General features: G+C 45.4%; 1 protein-coding gene and 1 long non-coding RNA gene across 3 annotated transcripts in view; one reads left to right on the plus strand and one right to left on the minus strand.

The window, feature by feature from the left end:
* Positions 1-19,599, minus strand: part of KAZN (kazrin, periplakin interacting protein) — a 1,038,326-nt gene that overhangs the window by 677,216 nt on the left and 341,511 nt on the right. The window lies entirely within an intron of this gene.
* LOC144381788 (uncharacterized) lies at positions 7,447-12,803 on the plus strand. The gene is made up of 3 exons (XR_013447608.1): positions 7,447-7,584; positions 12,121-12,183; positions 12,362-12,803. It is a non-coding gene; the product is annotated as an uncharacterized LOC144381788 (long non-coding RNA).

The following is a 19,599-nucleotide window of genomic DNA, read 5'->3' on the forward strand; positions in this document are numbered from 1 at the left end:
CAGGGCTTATTTCCTACCACTTCCAAAGTAAATACCAATAGGAACGGCAGCCTTGGAAAACCAAAAGAAATAGCAGGAAGAGACTGTGATTTCCACATGGAAAGACATGCCCATCATCAATACTTGAGGTTGGTAAGCTAAGACTACTCAGTTTCTACTGGTGAAGTTTAAAACAGACTTGCTAACATTTTGAGAGGCAGGTGTACTCTGGAAGAAAGGTTGTTTACTGGATATTCTCCTTCCCCCTAGAGATAAATGAGGCACTGGATTGAGTGCAAAGTAGCCTTTGAGGAGTTCATTGCTTCTAACTGAATTAGGGAGACCAGAGTGACATAAATGGAAAGGAGAATAAGGCAAGACTTCTGGGTACCAGATTCATGGGGGAAAAAAAAATCAATGAAAACTGGAGAAGTCTGAAAAAGGCTTCTTGGATGCAATGGGAGATGAGGTAAGCTTAAAGGAGAGGAATACAAGCAAAGGCAGTCTTTGTTCACTCTGGGGTCAACTTGGAGAACATTTGAGAGGTCCTACTGGGGTCAAGGTTCATATTTTGTTATGCATCAGAATGACATGGAAAGTCTCTTTAAAAATGTAGATTCCTGCCCCAACTCTTATAGACTGATTTAGTCTGTCAGGGCTTGAGCCTGGAGATCTGCATTTCTAGCAAGTTACCCAGATGATTCTGATGTAGGGAGTCCTGGGCCACATTTTGCAAAACACTGACATCTACTTCCTTTTGGCTTCTTTATTTAATCATTGAAAACACCAAGCAGAGATATGGTCCTAAGAATCCTGAGTCTATAACTTGAATGAAATGTACCACCAAGAGCTAAACCAAGACGGGAGGCCAAGGTACCCAGGTAAAGACATACCACTCACATAACTCCAACTAGTTCATCGCTGATACTGAACCCCATCAAACTACCCTCCTTCCATGCTGCTTGCCATGATTGGCAAGACAAGAGGAGGGGTGATCCTTGGGGACTAAGAAGGAAGATACGTTCCTGCTTTTAGTTTCTATAGATTTATGATCTATAGGATCTTCCTCATAGGGAAATATGTGTAGCAATCTTTAACCCTCTTATAGACTCTTCTGAAAAAACTATGATCCCCATTCTCAGATAATTGGATATGGACACTTGTACATAATATCTGGCATATAATTTCATGGAGTCCAGCAGGAATAATCAACTAAGACATTCTTGCTAGACCCAGGAGCCTAGCCTCTATTCATACAGTTCCCTCAATGTTAACAGTTTCATCCACTCAGCCTCTGGGTGGATATGCCTACTTCAGTGTCATTGCTCCCTATGATGATTCTTCTTTGGGATTCTGAGAAAATGCTCACAAAACTCCATTTGAGATTCCTCCTTGCTATTGATCTTGGCTCACTTTCTCCAGTCCTTCCTAGTACAAGATGGGAGATGTCATACCTGCTTCCACACTATAATATGCCCTGATTTGAGAAAAAGAGACAAGTTCATTAGAGACCTGTCTATACCGCCCAACACTTTGCTGTGACTCAAGGGACTTCAGCTCCCAAATCTGTCATTCATTACAACCACAGCATTGAGTTGGAATGGTTTCTGAAATAGGCAAAGATATTATCAACAAATAGTCCTTGTTTTCCCCTGCGCATGTCCCACCTCTTTTCATTCATCCACCAAATGTCCAAGTGCCAGATCCTGTGCTAGGTAGCAGGATAGCGAAGGTGGAGGTCTCAGTCCTCAAGAAGCGTATGGTCTAACTGGTAGAGTCAGATAATAAACAAGTAAACAAATAAGATTATTTTAAGTGTCACAAAGGGAAAAACGAGGTGGTATAATAGGAAAAAAGAGACATAGGGTCCCAGCTTTGGTAGAGTGATCAAGGAAGGCCTCCTGGCAGAGGTGACATCTGGGCTGAGACCCAGCAGATCAGGGGCCAGCCTTGGAAGGCAAGGACTGCCTCACACTTGATGAATTCTCCATGTCTGGGACTCGGCTCCTGTGAATGCCTGCCAAGTGTCTTCTGCAGAGGAAAGGCCCATACAGTCATGATCTGAAGAGGTTTCTGTGTTTAATGCATGCATCCTGCTGCTGCCATATGTCTTCCCTCATCTGCTGACAGGCCTGTGAAACATCAAACCAAGTTTCCTGACAGGAAGAGCACCTTGTCCAAGAGTGAAACGGGTGCTCACAGCCTGGTATGAATCACAGGAATGGTTAGATCCCTGCAGGCTCAGGCTCAGGCTCAGGTACACTCTGGAGAGGTGTGTCTCTTCTACCTCAGTGTCCTGACTTAGAGAGTAGCCAATATCAACCCCATGATGAACACCTATAGATGTCTGCCCCAAGCTGACAGGTGTAGAATCAAGAGCAGGGAGTCGGTAAGTCTGAAGAAGAGAGAGCCATTGGCCCAGAGAACACTCAGCATCAAACCTTCCTGCTCTGATTCAGGCCTGGAGGTTCCACTTTCATCACTTCTCATTTAGTGGGTGCAGCAAATGCAACAGGGACACGTGAATTATGAGGAGCGTGCACTTGGCCTTTGTCAACCTCCTGGATGGAACACTAAGCCCTACTGTGGGGATGGCCTATGGTCTGGGTATATAAGGTCCTGGGCTCACTGAGCTGTAAGGCTGAACTTTCCGTCCAAGACATTTCCATAGATTCTTTTGATGAAGTCTTCATTGTTCCAGCATATGGATTTTATCAACCCTCCCCAAGGCTGAGTCTGACATTGGTATAAATGCGGTTTCTTTCCCAAGACTCTGAAAGCCACAAGCTTGCAGAATGTAGGTTAGGTCTCCAGTGGGGTATATACCTTCACATCCAGGTTACACAAGGACTCTCCACTTTCCTCTCCCCCTGATTCTTGTGACAGATGGTGTTCACAAGTGGGACACACCCCAGGGATGCACTCAGATTTTATGAAATGCTAAACAAATTTGTGGAAGAGAAATCCTTCTTGGTTTCTCTAGAAAAGGTGTTGCAGTATCTGGCAACTGAACCTCCTGCAATATGGCCAATTTATCTGCTCTTCTCCACTGATGGTCAATGACCACCATCTTGGTCAAAGCTGTCATCTCTAATCCATGTTCCTCAGTGTAGCTATAGGGATCTTTTGAAAATATCAACCAGATGGCATCACTCCACTGCCTAAAATCCTTCAGTGGCTGCCCTTTGAACTTAGAATAAAACCCAAATCCTTAATCCTTGTAGGATCCTGTCCCATACTGCTTTTCTACCTCTCCAGCATCCCACTCTCCTCCTTGCCCACCACACTCCAAGCCCACTGGTTGTGCTGTTAAACCAGGACACCAAGTTCTTTGCTGCCTCAGGAACTTTGCATTTGTGAGTTTCTCTGCCAAGTACACAATTCTCCCCTCTTCACGGAGTGAATTTCTTCTAAGCTCCAATGTCCCTCAGTTCCCTCCAGAGAGGCCTTTCAAAACCATGTTACATAAAACAGCCTCCTCATCCTCAGCACTGTTACTTCCTTCTTAATCAATGCTTGTGACAGACTTGAGTATTGTTTGGTAAGCATTTGCTCTCCTCTCCCTGCTGACACCAGGTTTGTCCGTGTGACTTGTGCTGGCAAATGGACTTTTGCAAATGTGATCTGAGCAGATGCTTTAACTGTGTTCAGATGGCCAGGGCTACCCTCTTGATCTCCCACTATTGGCCATGAGAAGAACCTATCTAAGGTGCCACCAGACCAAGGAGGGTAAGAGGCTTATGGTGCAGAGCTGCACTTGACCTGCAGCCTGAGGCCAAGCCTGGCTGAGCCCAGCAAACCATGACTCAGGAATAAACACCTGCTGTTGTAAGCCCCTGGGCTGTTGGAGTGGCTTATTATACAGGGTTATTTCAGCAATGACTGGTTAAATGCAGTGGTTTACCCCAGGCGACTAATTTTCTCTATTTGTCTCATTTCTTATCTATTTCCCCTACCAGGTTGTAAGATCCTTGAGAACAGGGATCATGTTTGTACTTTCCCTGCTGTATTCCCTAACAAACAGCTCAATACATAGTTGTTGAATGGATGGATACTTTGTAACCACCCACAACCACTCTGGTTGCATCCACAATAGCTCTCACTCTCCTTATGGCACTGGTAAAGCATGGCTTGTGCTCAGTATCCTGCTCATAGCCAGAGGGTCACCCCTGCCCTCCCTCTCCAGAAAGCAGGCTGGAGTGGCCGTGACTGAGAATGGTAGGGAAAATCTTGACTTTGCTCTAGCTTATTAATCAGGAAAAGAGTAAATCATTTGTAAACTCTATTATTAGTAACCAGTTACATGCACTACACCTCATATGGTGGTTGAGAACCACCACTCAAGTTTAACAAAGCAGGGGTGAGCCTGACCCCCGCGCCTCAACCCATTTCCAAAGATTTCCAGATACGTACAGAGAAAAGGCAGGAAGCAGATACCACAGACCTTGTGTGCCAGGTGTGCTTTTATTCCCTTCCAAAATTTTAGTCTGCATGCTAAAAATAATCCATGGAGTAATTAAATGAAAATCAGAGAAATGAAGAACACACAGAGATATATATCAAAAGAACATTAAAATAATGTGTGTGTGTTGGGGGAGAGAGGAGAGATAGTTCATAAATCTAAACTCATAAAGAAAAAGAACTGCATTCCCTTGAACATAAATCAAAGGAATAGCTTCCATCTTCAACATGATCTAATGAGTTTTTATATACAGACATCCTGAGTTTCACCAGGGAGAAGAGAGAGAGGAGTGATGTGGGCACTATGGTTTGGACAGATTTGGGGCTGATTTCTGGACAATCTACAGGGAAGTCCATTTGAAATGGCCCCCTTTAAGACAGAACCCATTTAATCTATTTTAAATTGGTTTCGCCTGTGGATTGGCCATTTCAACCTGCTATATACGGCTGAGATTCCCAACCTGGATGTCACAACCCACTGAGGTGTTTCTGATCATTTGTTATGCATGGTGAAGTCTTAAGTCTGTAAAAGACTTAAGTTTTTAATGCAAATTTGAGCAAATTCAAGGCCATTCCTCTTGTTCTTGTTTTTTTGTGATGAGTTAAGAGCGAAAGAAGGGAGACAGAGTTATAGGAATGATGGGGAACAGGTGAGCAGTGCCTGGACAGTAATCCCTGGAGATTGATGATACAAGAGAACAGCATCTGTCACCAGCGTCACTGCTGGGGGCAGGGACGTAAGGACCACTGTAAGGAGTGGGAACCACCTGAGCCCCACAGCACTGCAGGTGGCTCCCCCAAACTGTCCTCCCAAGTGATACAGTTCTGGCCAATGAGACACCAGTGGAAGTCTGCATTTGCTTTTCTGACCAGAGATCGCAGAGCGCTCCTGCCATCCCTTCTCCATCTTCCTAGCTTGAGGAAAACATGATGCCTGCCACTGTAGCAGACACTTGCCTCTTCACAGAAGCAACGATCCCAAGGAAGATCTAGAGGACTAGGGCCCAGTGGCGCTGACATGGAGGAGACACGGAACCCTGCTGATAACTGCCCACCTTCTGACTTCTTATTAGGGGGAGAACAGTAAGCCCTCCCATTTGAGCCCAGGAGTGAGAGTTTCTGTTTCCTGCAGCTGAAGTCATTGTTAATTGACAGATGACTGAGTCACAGGGCCATTGCCTCTGGATAATTCCAACACAGCGCAGCATGCCACACACGACACAGACACATGCACATACCTACTCATACGCACACTTCCCAAAGGCTCAGCACCTTAGGGAAACGGAGGCTGTGTATGGAGAAGTAAGGTGCTGGCCTCAGATGGGGGCATGGTGACACCAGCTGTTTGGGGGCTACAGGAAGATGTTAACCTATGAGCTTGGTAACCCCAACACGTTTAGTTAGTGGTTTAACCCAGGACCATTCAACATGCTCATGAAAACCAAGTGAGCCTGGTGTGAAGAACAGTGGAGCAAGCCTGAGGGTAATCTTGACAAAAACAAGGAAAAGGGACCATGTCTCTATCTTCCAAATGGTTTCGTGAGCTTGCAGAGACATGTGGCAAGACGTCAGTCAAGACTGTCAGGAAGGGATTCCAACTTAACTGGTTGAAACACTGACCTCCATTAAAGGAAGAAGGAGATTAGGAGGAGGAGGAAGAGGAGGGAGTTTCCAGGGTCCTGTAAGCCTTACAGATAACCAGGTTACACAGTGCCTGGCATTCAGTTGGCTCTCACGTATATCAGCTCAGCCCTTACCAGCCCCACCCCTGCTGCCCCCGTATTGCTGAGTGGCCAGGACCTGCTAAGTCTGCCTAACGGTATTTAACCGCACACCCCCATGGTGTTCTCCTGACCTGGTTAGGCTGCCCTCAGTCCCACCCAGAATCTTCACATTTACCGGAGTGAACGCTGAGGCCGCACTATCCCCTATGACAAGGGAGGGGGCAGTTGGAGAAGGCAGGTGCGTGGAAGAGGCAGCATTCCGGCTCATCCATCAAGGTAAGCCCGAGGCTGACATGAGGAACGACACTCTTCGCCATGCACAGACACACAAAGAGAGAAGGAAAGTTAGGGAAGCAGGAGCCCATTTATTACCCAGAGCCTGTCAGCCTCACCACTGAACCTCTGCAGGGGAGGTGAGGCTGGGCCGGCCTGGCAGGCAGCTTCTGGAAAGTCAGATGCCCACAGGTAGCCCACACATCAGCTCTGCACCTGCCTTCACTCCCTGCACATTGATCATTCCTTGCCAAGATAGACCCTTGGAGGAGTCTGCCTACCCCCTCGCCTCTCAGCTCCTCCTCCTCCCAACCTTCATGATTACGGAACCAAAGCCCCAGAAGGGCAGCTGGGCAGAGAAGTCCTCGGCCATTGGGGCACCTTTTCCAGAGGCCCCTCCTTGGGGTGCCACCCAGCACCCCAGCTCATCCATCTCCTCCCTGCGTCCTCTGCTCCCCTAATGTTGCCAGAATGCAGAATAGCCGGATTGATCGGAAGACAAAAGAAGGGCTAAAATGCTGCGCAAACTGCAGAGTGAAGTGCACACATTGCTTATTTTTATTGCTTCTGCGATGTGACAGCACAGAGGAATGCCAGCTGATGAAACGTACACACAGGCAGAGACGACACGCCCCGTTCTGTGCACTGAGAACGTCCACTGGCGTCCACTGAAAACGCGTGTGGCTACACGTCCCCCAACACCTGCCGCCGGCGGCTTGCAAAGCTCAGGGTTTATGTTTCTCGTGCTACAAGATGAGTTGGCTCAACTGCTCTAGGATGCTCTAGGATGCTCTACTCTCTTCCCACACCTCCATCTGTAATGCTTCAGTCTGTTGCCTCATGGCCTCAAGACGACTGCTGTAGCCCCAGACAGGATATCTGTGTTTGTGGATTATAGGTGAGGGCAAAGTAAGGGGAACTGCTGGTGCTAAGCAGCATGTGCTTCTTGTTATTCACAAATGGCAATGTTTTCTAGGGCCATCACCCCACAGAGCTGCCCTTGGGCCTCACTGGTCAGAATGGTGCCACATGACTTCCTCCAGCTGGGGTTGGAGAAAGGAGCACGGAAAAAGCCAGGTGGGAAGGGAGGCAGAAATGGCAATGGATGTGGAGCATGCAAGCCTAAAATGTCTGTCATAAACCACAGGTAAGCCTGTGTCCAGGGAACCAAAGGTCCCTAAAAGTTCCAGGAGTCAGTGGACCCCCCTTCCCCACAGCTCCTGTGCTCAGAGGCTCACCTCTTAGGCTCAGAGCATGAAACTCTCATTCACCCAAGTCATTAACTGGATTTGCAAACACTAATAAAAATATTAGCATCCATAAAGCTCAACTATATTCCAATTACTCTCCCCCTTGTCAGATTAAATTTTCCCTCAATTCATATACGGTTCCTTAGGAGGAGTCATTTCCTCTCCCCACACACACCCCAAAACAGTTCAGATCCATTAGCACAGTTCACATAGATGGGTGCCGCCAAGATGGTGAAAATAACCACAGGTCCACAAATTTGAAGACTAAAGATCCAGACTAGCATCAGGAAAATTCAGGTGATGAGTGTTATAGTCCCAAGACCCTTGTCAAGAAAGTCAGGGAAATTCTGTGTTAAACTAAGGATTTGGGCTATCCAGACATGTTAATCTAGGGGCCCTGGTTGATCCACAAAGTAGGCCTAAGACTTGTCCCCAGAAGCTGCCTAGCTTTTGAGGGATTTTTTACCCATAATCCAAGACTGAATGACTAGGTTGACCAGAACTATGTGAGAGCCACACATAGCATTTTATAATGAATGGTTTATTATGGGTTGCTGTGCTAAGTGCATTTCAAGGATTATCTAATGTCAGCCTTGCAGCAGTCCTAGGAAGGATTTCCATTTTACAGATGTGAAAAGTTAGAACTAGGCCTGCAGAACCTGTCCTTTGTCTATGTTCTTAATGCCACCGCATTCTTAATGCTTTGCTGGATACAGTACGGGCCTGGTGGAGGGTGAGCAGAGCAGAGCACCTGGATTTCACTGGGCCTGTGAGCTGTTTCAAAGGCTGAAAGCAAAGTCTTTGGTGGATACTTGTGTTAATACACACACACACACACACACACACACACACACATACACACAGACATGGCATTTACCAGCCCAAGGTCCTGGGGTGGTGCGTTCATGCTGCCTTTCCAAGGGGTCACAATCTCCAAGGACACTGATATGAGCTGAACTGTGTCCTCCTCTGTATCGTCAGGGGTCTCTAGAACCAATAGGTTCTTCCCAGATACGTACACAGGAAGAGGTTTGTTACAGGGGATTGGCTCTTGCCATCATGGAGGCTGGAAGTCCATGATCTGCGGTTTCAAGCTGGAGATGAGGGAGAGCTGGGGATGCAGCTCAGTCTGAGTCTGGAGGCCCGAGAACAAGGGCAGCAGCAGATGGGTGTCCCATCAGTCAGGCAGGAAAGGCCAAATTCTTCCTTCCTTTGCCCTTTTCTTCGACTTTGGCCCTCAACAGATTGGATGATGCCCACCCACATTGGGGAGGGCAAACCAATGTACTGAGTCCACTGATTCAAATACTGATTTCATCCAGAAATACCCTCTCAGGCAGGACTAGAAAGGATGCTTAGCCAGATATCTGGGCATTCCACGATCCAGTCAAGTTGACACATAAAATTAACCATTACACCCCCACATTCCTATGTTGAAGTCTTAACCCTCAGTACCCCAGAATGTGACCTTACTTGGAAACATGGTCTTTAAATAAGTTAAAATGAGGTCATTAGGATGGTACTGATGCAATATGACAGGTGTGTTTATAAGAAGATACACAGAGGAAGTATGTAGACACAAGAAGAAGACCACCATCTCCAAGCCACGGTGAGAGGCCTCAGACGAAACCAACCCTGCCAACACCTTGATCTTGGACTTCCAGCCTCCAGAACTTCGAGAGAAATTTCTGTTGTGTAAGCTCCCAGTCCTGCTACTTTGCTACGGCATTCACAGGACACTAACTCGGACACAGGCCTAGTTCTTAGCCTGAAGAGATCCTGAGGCACTGGGGGGGGGGGGGAGGGGGGTGTTCCTGGGCCCCTTTAACTCTTGCTATGGATCCTTTAATCTTAACCTCTACCTTCCACACTTGCTTAGAGGCCAAGCGTGCACATGGCCACAGCCTGTGCCAGGCTTTCCTTCCTGATTCTAAGTCAGCTAATAGCTGGGCTCCCATACACCACCACTCCCTGCGCTTATTAGTAGTTGGAGGGGCAACAGGGCCACACTGTAAGACCCATGGTATCATTTGCAGGGCCCAGTGCAAAAGGAAAAGTCAGAGAGGGCCCCCTTGTTCAACAATTATTAAGAATTTCAAGACAGCAAGAGCCGAGCACTGAACCAAAGATGGGGCCCTTCTCAGCACGGGGCCCTGGGCAGCTACGCAGGCCTCACACCCAGAAATCTTGCTCTGGTCTCACGCATGGGCTTGAATGAAGTGGTCAGAGGGCAGAGAGCCTTCTACTTCCACAGGAATGCAACAGGGACAATGCAACAGACACAAAGGGAACAGGTGGATTCACATGCCGCCTCTCCACCATAGCATTCCCCTCTTGGGCCTCTGTCTCGGTCAGCTGTCAGGACCAGAGGGTGGACGTCTGGGTTGCTGCAGAGGAGATGGAAGAAGAGAGTTCTGCTTTAGAGAGACGCCGGTAAAATGCTGAAGCCACCAGACGCTGGGATGCGAAGGGCGTGCTTTTTGTTCGAAGCCATAACAATTAGGAAGATGATGATAATGGCCAACTTTTATTGGGTACTTGACATAAACCAGGCTCTGCTGCGAGCCCTTTAATGGGGACTATTTTGCTTCATCCTCTCAAGGGTCCCCTGAACGACACGTCTTATGGCCCAGGAACCTGGGGCGCAGAGAGGTTAGGGCTAAGGCCACAGTTCATCAGGGGAGGAGCTGGGATTCCTCTGGGGATCTGGGTCTCCAGGGTGCAGGCTTGAGTATTTGGCATTGTTACATTTCCTTTCAGCAAACCCAGGAGGAGAAAAGTAAATCCGTGTGCTCAGAGGAGGAGGAAACAAAGCAAAGGCCAACTTGGCATTGGCCCAGAGCCAAAAGAGGAGATCTGTTCTGGGAGGAGTGGGGGAACAGGATTTCCTATTTCCATCGAGGGGAAAATGGAGAAACCATCTCTGTTAGTATCTATTGAATGACCTCACACAAAAACACGTAACGTCTTAACTTCTTAATGTGTCAAATGGAGATGCTGATTGCAGATGCATTTACTTCTCAAGGTACCTGCAATGATCAGAAACTTCCAGATGCTGTTCGTCATTGAACTGCTCCAGGAACAGCCACTGGCTCTTAGCTTTTCTCTCTACCTTCTCTCCAATCCAATCTCCACACTCCAGCTCAGTCCATTTTTTTCATAAAGTAAATCTGATAGTCATTTCCTGTAACAGCTTTCCATGCTCTGAGGACAAAGATAAAACTCCCTTCCTTGGTCTGCAAAGTCCTCTAGAATTTTGCCCCTACCTGCTGTCCATCCCCCTCCCCCTCCTTGCTCTCCATCACTTTCTGGGGCTCAGCCCCACTGGCTTCCTTTCAGAACCCCGAAATCATCATGCTCTCTCCTGCCACAGGGCCTTTGCACAGACTGTTCCTGCTGCTGGGAGGCTCTGCCTTTCTTCTTTCACCTTGGTGACTGTCACTTGGTCCTTAGCAATCAGTTCAAGAGTCAATTCCTTCCTTTTTAAAATAGTAACTTAATAGAGCTATAATTCAAATGGCATACAATTCACCTACTTAAGTGTATAATTCAATGGTTTTTGGTACAGTCACAAAATTGTACAACCATCATCATAATCAATAATTTCAGAATGTTATCACCCCGAAAGAAATCCCTTACCCATCAAAAGTCACTCCTCATTTCCCCCTTCCTCCTCTTTCCTTACACCCCGCCCCAGGTAACCACTAATCTATTTTCTGTCTTTATGGATTTGCCTATTCTAGACATTTCATATAAATGGAATCATACAATATGTAGTCTTTTGTGAATGACTTCTCATTTTAGCATCTTGTTTTCAAGGTTCACCCATGCTGTCACTTGTACCAGAACTCATTCCTTTTATTTATTTGAGAGAGAGAGAGAGAGAGAGAGCACAAGCGGGGGGGGGGGGGGGGGTTGGGTGGGGGAGAAAGAGAGGGAGAGAGACAAGTAGTCTCCCCGCTGAGTAATAGGGAGCCCAACTTGGGACTTGATCCCAGGACCCTGAGATCATGACCTGTCCCAAAGGCAGACGCTTAACTGACTGAGCCATGCAGGTGCCCCAAACTCATTCCTCTCTATTGCCAATAATATTCCCCTCTATGGATATGCTACGTTTTATTTCTCTAGTCATCAGTTGATGGACATTGCAGTTACTTCCACTTGTTGGCTATTATGAATCATGCTACTGCGAACATTTATACACAAATGCTTATGTGGACGTACGTTTTCGATTCTCTTGGATAAACACCTGAGGGTGGATTTCTGGGCCACACGGTAACTCTCTTTAACCTTTTGAGGAATTGCCAGATTGTGTCCCAAAGTGGCTGCACCAGTCTTCATTCCCACCAGCAACGTGTGTGCATGTGTGTGTGCTTTCCAATGTCTCCATATCCCCCACTGACCCTTGTTATTAACTGCCTTTCTGATTCCAGCCACCCTAATAGATGTGAAGGGTGTCTCACTGCGGGTTTGCATTTCTCTGATGGCTAATGATGGTAAGCATCTTTTCCTATGTTTATTGACCCTTTGTATATTTTCTTTGGAGAAATGTTTCTTCAGATCCTTTGCCTATTTTCTAATTGGGTGGAGTTATTTCCTCTTGAAATCAGCTGCCTCCACTGTCAACAACCTCTTTAAGAATAACCCTAGAAAATATTTTTTTTTTTCTCTTAGAATGAAGAGCACGTTTCTGCTGTCACAAGCAGGAGTTCAGTCTCAAAAAATAATTTAAAATCTGGGGACTTGACAAAATGCCTTGATAGAGTCTGTAAATCCAGAAGGGAAGACTCAGACTTCAGGGAATTGTTTTGTCTGAGAAACGGCAGCCCAATTAATATTCTGTGAAAGTTAAAAAACAAAAAACAAAAACATAAAATAAAAAATAAAAAAAATCTTGGAAGTGCCAAGTTCTGGGTAATATCGTTCACTGTGGTTTGCTCCCCCAAATCTTCCTGTGCTCTGTGACCCTTCCATTCTGTGAGTCACCCTAGAGAATAAATAAACTCATTTGTCTGACCTCATTCTCTGGCAAGGGCAGATCGAAATTCCATGGAGAAATTACAGAAACAGCACTCCACTTCTTGCAAGGTGATTGTCTCCCAAATCCTCCTCCTCCCCGACCCCACCCCCCGCCCCGCCCAGGGCTCCCCTTCTGACATTAGCATCTATTATCTTCCTGGCTGAATTCTTCCCTAAAGGGCACTCAGCATCTCTGGGCGATGCCAGCGTCCAGGCAACCTCACCAGCTGTGAAGGAAGCATGAGCTCCTGGATGAGGGCAGAAAAGAAACCGGTGGAAAGATTCTGGGGTCGGTGCAAAGCCGTCCTGAGTTCTGCAGTGAGCTGGAGGTGCACATCATGCAGAGCTTCTGTTTCCTTGGTAAGACTGTCTCCATGCAGGCAAGAATGCTCAGAACCCCAGGGCCTCTATGTCTTTGCTGAGAGGGGCATCAGTGTCTTGGAAGGAATTAGAGCATCCTTTAATGAGGATCACAGGCCAGAATCCCCAGGATGGCAGAGATGCTTAGTCGTGCATACCCTTGCAGAGCTAGATGCTTGAAAATAGTCAGGCATGAGGGGTCTCGAAGGTAGACTGTGGCTTCTGTATTCTCAGGAATAAGGTTTGGTTCGGTCATAAGGAATAAGGAATTGTCCAAACACATAGGTAAGTCGAGGGTCAGACTTCCTGCCTAAAGACATGTGTTTTAGGTGGGAGTTGTATTCCCAGGGCTGATCTTCAAGTTCAAAACGTAAGCTGTCCCCTCCATGGGAATTCCAAGCAAGCACTGATCACCCCATTTCATAGACTGAGAGGAGTTCTGCACACGTGTTCCGTCCAGCCACTGAATCACAGCTGGTACAGGGTATGAGCAAAACATTGGCAAAAGAAGTAGTCTAGAGGGTAGAGCATGGAGGTGAAGGTGTCAAGAAAGGCTTTTTTTTTAGGTAACAATTTTTTTCAGACAAAATCGTTATTGAAAATTCACTGTATATGTGATCAAAGTAGAACTCAGCTCATCCAAGTCGATTACTTAAAATGTATGGGTGGGGTGTCGGGGAGCTAGGGTATTGGAATGAGGGCAACCAGCAACTGGGGGACTTTCTTGATTTCAGCCTCATGTCCCTGGAATCCCTCAGTCCTGGGCAAACTGGGACAGTTGATCACCCTGGTGGAAATTGCTCACTGGACCAGTCTCCTGTGGCTTCTCATGGGAACCTCCAGGGCTCCAGTAAGTGATATGACAACAGGGACCAGGGGCCCTGTGTTTGTTTCTCGATCTCCTATGCCAAGCTCTGTGCTTTGCTTAAGGAAGTTCTTAAGAAATGTTGCTCAGATAGAAATGGCAAAAGATGCTTAGGACACACTTAAAATATCACTGTCATCAAGAAAATGCCAGGAAGAAAAGGGAGCAGGAGTTACATCTAGCAGGCTTCTAGAATGCTCCGGACCTTGGGCCAGATGCTTCATATGCATTACCTTGGAAAACCCAAGAGGTATGATTTAGAGATAGGACAGTGAGGTTGGCATGGGGGCTGATAGGATAATGCAGGCGTGTCTGCTTCTAGCAGCCTTGACCTTGCCATCATATTGCACTTTTGTATGTCTCAAAGGGACCCCAGCAGGGCCCCACCTTTCATCACTGCCTTCCCCATATGCCTCCGATCACCATTCTTTCAGCAGGTTGACTTGGCTCCAACCCCCTGCCGCCTGCCAGGGCTCTTGGCCAGGATGCTGTTTAGCAACATGTGGCCTTCTTGCCCACCCATCCCTCCACCCCAGGGCTCGGAGACACTCTGCCACTGCTGGCTTTGGAAGGAGGGCTGCATCAGAATAAAATCCTAGATTAAGGCAGCTGCAAGATCCTGAAGGGTGGGCTGGGCCAGGCTCTGCACAGCCCCCCACCAAAGCGTGCAGTTCCGGGGGAGAAAACAGCCTAACGAGACCCAAGGAGGGGAGGCCCGAGAGGAGGCTCGAGCTGCCCATGGGGCTGTGCTCAGTGATGCAGGGACAGTCCCTGGGGTCCTGGGTCATGCCAGGCGATGGCACTTCTAGGATTCCCATCCAGCTCAGGCGCACCGAAGTTCCTTCAAAGTCAGATGCTGCAATGTGCCTTCCAGTTGATTGTGCAGAAGCAATCCCCAAAGCTGCTGCTGCTGATAAAATATATATGTGCATCTCAGTTGCCTTCACCTTTCGAATTTGGTGGAAAAATGGGGTTGGGGTATTTGTAGACTTGGAGGCAAACACAGCTCTTTCAGGGACCCCAACTGGAGTGACTCCTGGATTTTTGTTTTGACTAACTGGATCAAAGGAAGCCAAGAGACATTGGTAGTTTCCTGACATGGCATTGTGCCATGAGAACGGTCAGGAATCATTCCAGAAATATCCAGTGAATTGGTTTCAAGTGCCTCTGGACAAATGTTCAATGCTCCAAGTTTAAGTGTTGACTCCGAATTAGAGTTGGCAGATTTCAGATGTGTTGGGTTTGAATCCTGGCTACTTACCACTTGTGTGATGGGCCAGCTGCCTAACCTTGATCTCACAACCCTGAGATCATGACCAGAGCTGAAACCAAGAGCTGGACACCCAACTGACTGCACCACCCAGGCGCCCCTGAATTTCCCCTTTTTATAAGGATGCTGACCATATTGGATTAGGGGCCTACCCTACACCTGTATGGTCTTAACTAATTACATCTGCGACAACCCTGTTTCCTAATAAGGTCAGATTCTGAGCTACTGGGGATTCGAATTTCTACAGACAAATTTTGGAAAGCCACAATTCAACCCGTAACAGCTATTCACCTTCTAGACTTGTGAGTTTTTTCCGGCAGCAAGCAGGTAGAGAAGGTGGTCAGCATTCCCCCATACCGTCTGGACCAGCAAAGATGTGCCTGCTCAGTTCTGCTGCCTTCACCCCACATCCTTGTTCCTGCAGCTTTAAGGCTGGTCTCCCTCACTCTTTCTCTCTCCCTGCCCATCCCAGCATCCAGGACACTGCTGTGCACCTAGCAGACACTCCATAAATACTTATTAAGTCGAATGTGCCATTTCCTTTAATCCTCAAACACCTCTAGGAGATAAACATCATTATCCTGTTTTATGATAAAGAAAATGATTTGTTCATGTTTGAAGCTACTGTCTTTGGACGAAGGTGCCACCTAACTAACTGCTGGTTTTCTAGAACATTCTAGACCCCTGACAGTACTAAACTCACAAGATAGGTCTGCCTAACAGATCCCAAGGCCTCTCCACAAATCTCCTAGTGAGAATCTCCTGGCATCTCTGTTTTTAACAAATGCCTGTGTTTGATTCTAAAATCAGTTCCATTTGGGAACAAGTGCCCGAAGATGTAAATATGAGGGTGGAGGGGGCAGGAATCTCTCTCCTTTTGATTCGCGTTTTCCTCTGAAGGAACAGTAGTCTGGAAACACCCCCATTTTCTCTCTCGACTGCTAATTCAGTGTTTTCTCTGGTGAGTTTGGGACAAGGAACTGGGCATGCCTGACTTTACCTCTTCCTTTCCCGTTCGGCTGGCTCAGTGAGCACATTTGGTCTGGTCTGTTCTCTGCCAGGCAATGGGGATCTTGGTGGGAAGGTGGGGGACAAGATGTCAAATTGCTTTGGTATTTAGATTATATTGGAAACATTCAAACAGGCAACGAGACAGTTTTTAGGTCAATATTTAGAATATGTCCAAAGTTATATCCTCTGAAACTCCTTAAACCTATGACAAATACAAATCAGATGACCACTTTAAAAAAAAAATCTGTGAGAAGGTTCACAGTTTCCCAAAACAGACTTTACAGGCCTCCTGATTGACACACTATGCAGCACCATTAGTGCTGAGGAAAGGTTTTGCCAAAAACAGAAAACAAAAACAAAAACAAAAAAACAAAACAAAAAAACTATTCTGATCAGGCCTCTGGGTCTAACTAGCACCAGTTTACAGAAAATAAAGCAGAGAGGAGAAAATGTTGACTGACACCATGTCTGGATCACAAAATATCCAGCGTATGGGAAATTTATAGGGTAAATGATCTTGTTTCTTCAACAAATAAGTGGTCCCAAATCAGATCAATAAAAAGAGAAGAAAACCAGAGATGCCAAAAGGCTTAAAGAAATTGATCAACTAAATGCAATCTATTGACTCTGCATCAGATTCAAATAGATCAGCAGTTAAAGAAAATATGAGGCCGTGATGGAAACGTGAACAGGGACCAGATATTTGATCAGATTAAGAAACTGTTGCTAATCTTTAGGTGTAACAAAGTAGTAGTGCTGTTAAACAAAAGAGTCCTTATCAGTTAGGCATACGAATTAAAAAGTTTAAAGTTAGAATTTATTCCTGAGAGTTGCTTCAAAGTAATTTGGAGGGTCATGGGTGGGACTTGAGATGAGTTGATAATTATCAAAGCAGAGAAATGGGCACAGGAGAGAGCCCATTACACTGTTCTAACTCTGTAAATTTTTGAAAAGGAACTTAGGTATGATAAATGGCATTGTGGCTATGTTTTTGAAAAGATGTCTTACCTTTTAGGGATACATACTGATACAACTGTGGATGAAAGATATGGGGTATGGAATTTGCTTTAAAATAACTACAGGAAACAACTGAGGGTTGCTGGAGGGGAGTTGGGTGGGGGGATGAGGTAACTGGGTGAAGGGCATTAAGGAGGGCATGTGATATAATGAGCACTGGGTATTACATGCAATTGATGAATCACTAAATTCTACCCCTGACACTAATAATATACTGTATGTTAACTAAATTGAATTTAAATAATTTTTTTAAAAAAACAATAAATAATTGAACTGAAAAATAAATTAATTAAATTAAATTTCTATAAGAAAAATAAATTAAATAATTCAGGGTTGAGTATGTGCTATGGATTGAATGTTTGTGTCCCCCACCCAAGTTCACATGTTGATGCTGTAATCCCCAGTGTGATGGTATTTGTAGGTGGGGCCTTTCAGAGGCAATTAGGTCATGAGGATAGAGGCTTCATGAATGGGACTAGGGCCCTTTTAAAAAGAGACACAAGAGATATGATCTCTCTCTCTACCGTGGCAACCTTCCACAAGCCGGAAAAAGAGTTCTCATCAGGAACCAAATCGGCCAGCACTTACATCTTGGACTTCTCAGTCTCCAGAACTGTGAGAAATAAATGTTTGTTGTTTAAGTTACCAGTCTATGGTAATTTATTATGGCAGCCCAGGCTGACTGACACAGTGTGTGATGGATAATATACAATTGGCTGTATATTGTTAATTTTCAAAGCTGAGTAATGAGCACATGGGTCCTCTTTTCATTGTTTTCTCTACCTTTATATGTTTGAAAATTTTCGATAAAAAATTTAAAAAACAGGAACTACTTCCTAAAACCTATTTTACGAGGCTCCTATAATTTTGATATCCAAGCCAGACAAAGACAGTTCAGTAATGAAAATTATGGGCCAATCTCATGGGTGAATAGATAGGCAGAAGTCCAAAGTTAAATTTATTTATTTATTTTTAAAGATTTATTTATTTATTTGAGAGGGGGAGGGGCAGAGAGAGAGAGGGAGAGAGAATCTTAAGCAGACTCCGCACTGAGCTTGGGGCCCGACACAGGGCTCGATCTCACGACCCTGAGATCACAACCTGAGCCGAAACCAACAGTCAGATGCCCAACCAACTGCACCACCCAGGTGCCCCCAAAGTTAAATTTAAATAAAAGATTAAGAAACTAAACCAACGATGTAAGTATAAAACAAAATAGCATGATAAAGGAATACAAGGCTGGTTCAACATTGGGAAATTATTCATGTATGTTATTATGGGTTGACTCGTGTCCCTCCAAAAGCTGTTGAAATCCTAGCCCCAGTACCTAGGAATGTGAGCTTATTTGGAAATAGAGTTTTTGGTAATGATCAAAGTGGGGTCATTAAGGTAGACCCTAATCCAATATGACTGTGCCCTTACAAAAAAAGAAAATTTGGACAAAAGATAGATACAGAGGAGATGATGTGAAGAAATAGGGAGAACGCCATCTATAAGCTAAAGAATGCTGGAAGCTACCAGAAGTTAGGATAAAGGCCTCAAAGCCCTCAGAAGGAACAATCCTACTGACACCTTGATCTTAGACTTCCAGTCTCCAGAACTGAAAGACAATACCTTTCTGTTGTTTAAGCCACCCAGTTTATGGTACTTTGTTATGGTAGCCCCAGGAAACTAGTACAATGGAATTCACTGTATTAATAAAGGAGAAAAAAACCATAGGGTCACCTCAATAAATATTGAAAGAGCAATCCATAAAACTCAGCTGCTATTCATGAAGAAGAAGAAGAAGGAGGAGAAGGAAGAGGCAGCAGAATTCTTAGCAAACAAGGAATAGAATCAGTTTCATTAACTTAAAGGGACATCTACAAAAAACTTACAGTAAATACTATGCTAAATGGTGAAACTTAAGTTTTAAGTCTTCTACAAGACAATATAGGAGAATACCTTCATTATCTCAGGCTAAGGAAGGATTTCTTAAATAAGACACAAAACTTAATTACATTGAAAATTTAAAGAATAAGAAGACAAGTCACAGAAAAGGTGAAGATATTTGGCATTTATAACAATAAACAAAGGAGTATTATCCAGAATGAGCAAAGAACCCTCCAGAATCAATATGAAAATTACAAACAGTTAAAAAATGGGCAGAACACATGAACAGGCATTTCATAGAAAGAAAATGGATAAGAAATGTATTAAAATATGTCATCTTCATTGGCAATCAGTGAAATGCCCATCAAAATACAGTAAGATATCATTTCATACCTTTCATACCATTTCAAACCTTGGCCAAAATCAAAAAGCCTCACCATACCCAATTACAGGTGCCTTAGGATGACAATCCTGTTATCCTTGAGGGAGGCAGGTATA

Source organism: Halichoerus grypus, chromosome 5 (genome assembly GCF_964656455.1).
Source record: "Halichoerus grypus chromosome 5, mHalGry1.hap1.1, whole genome shotgun sequence".
Lineage (NCBI taxonomy): Eukaryota > Metazoa > Chordata > Mammalia > Carnivora > Phocidae > Halichoerus > Halichoerus grypus.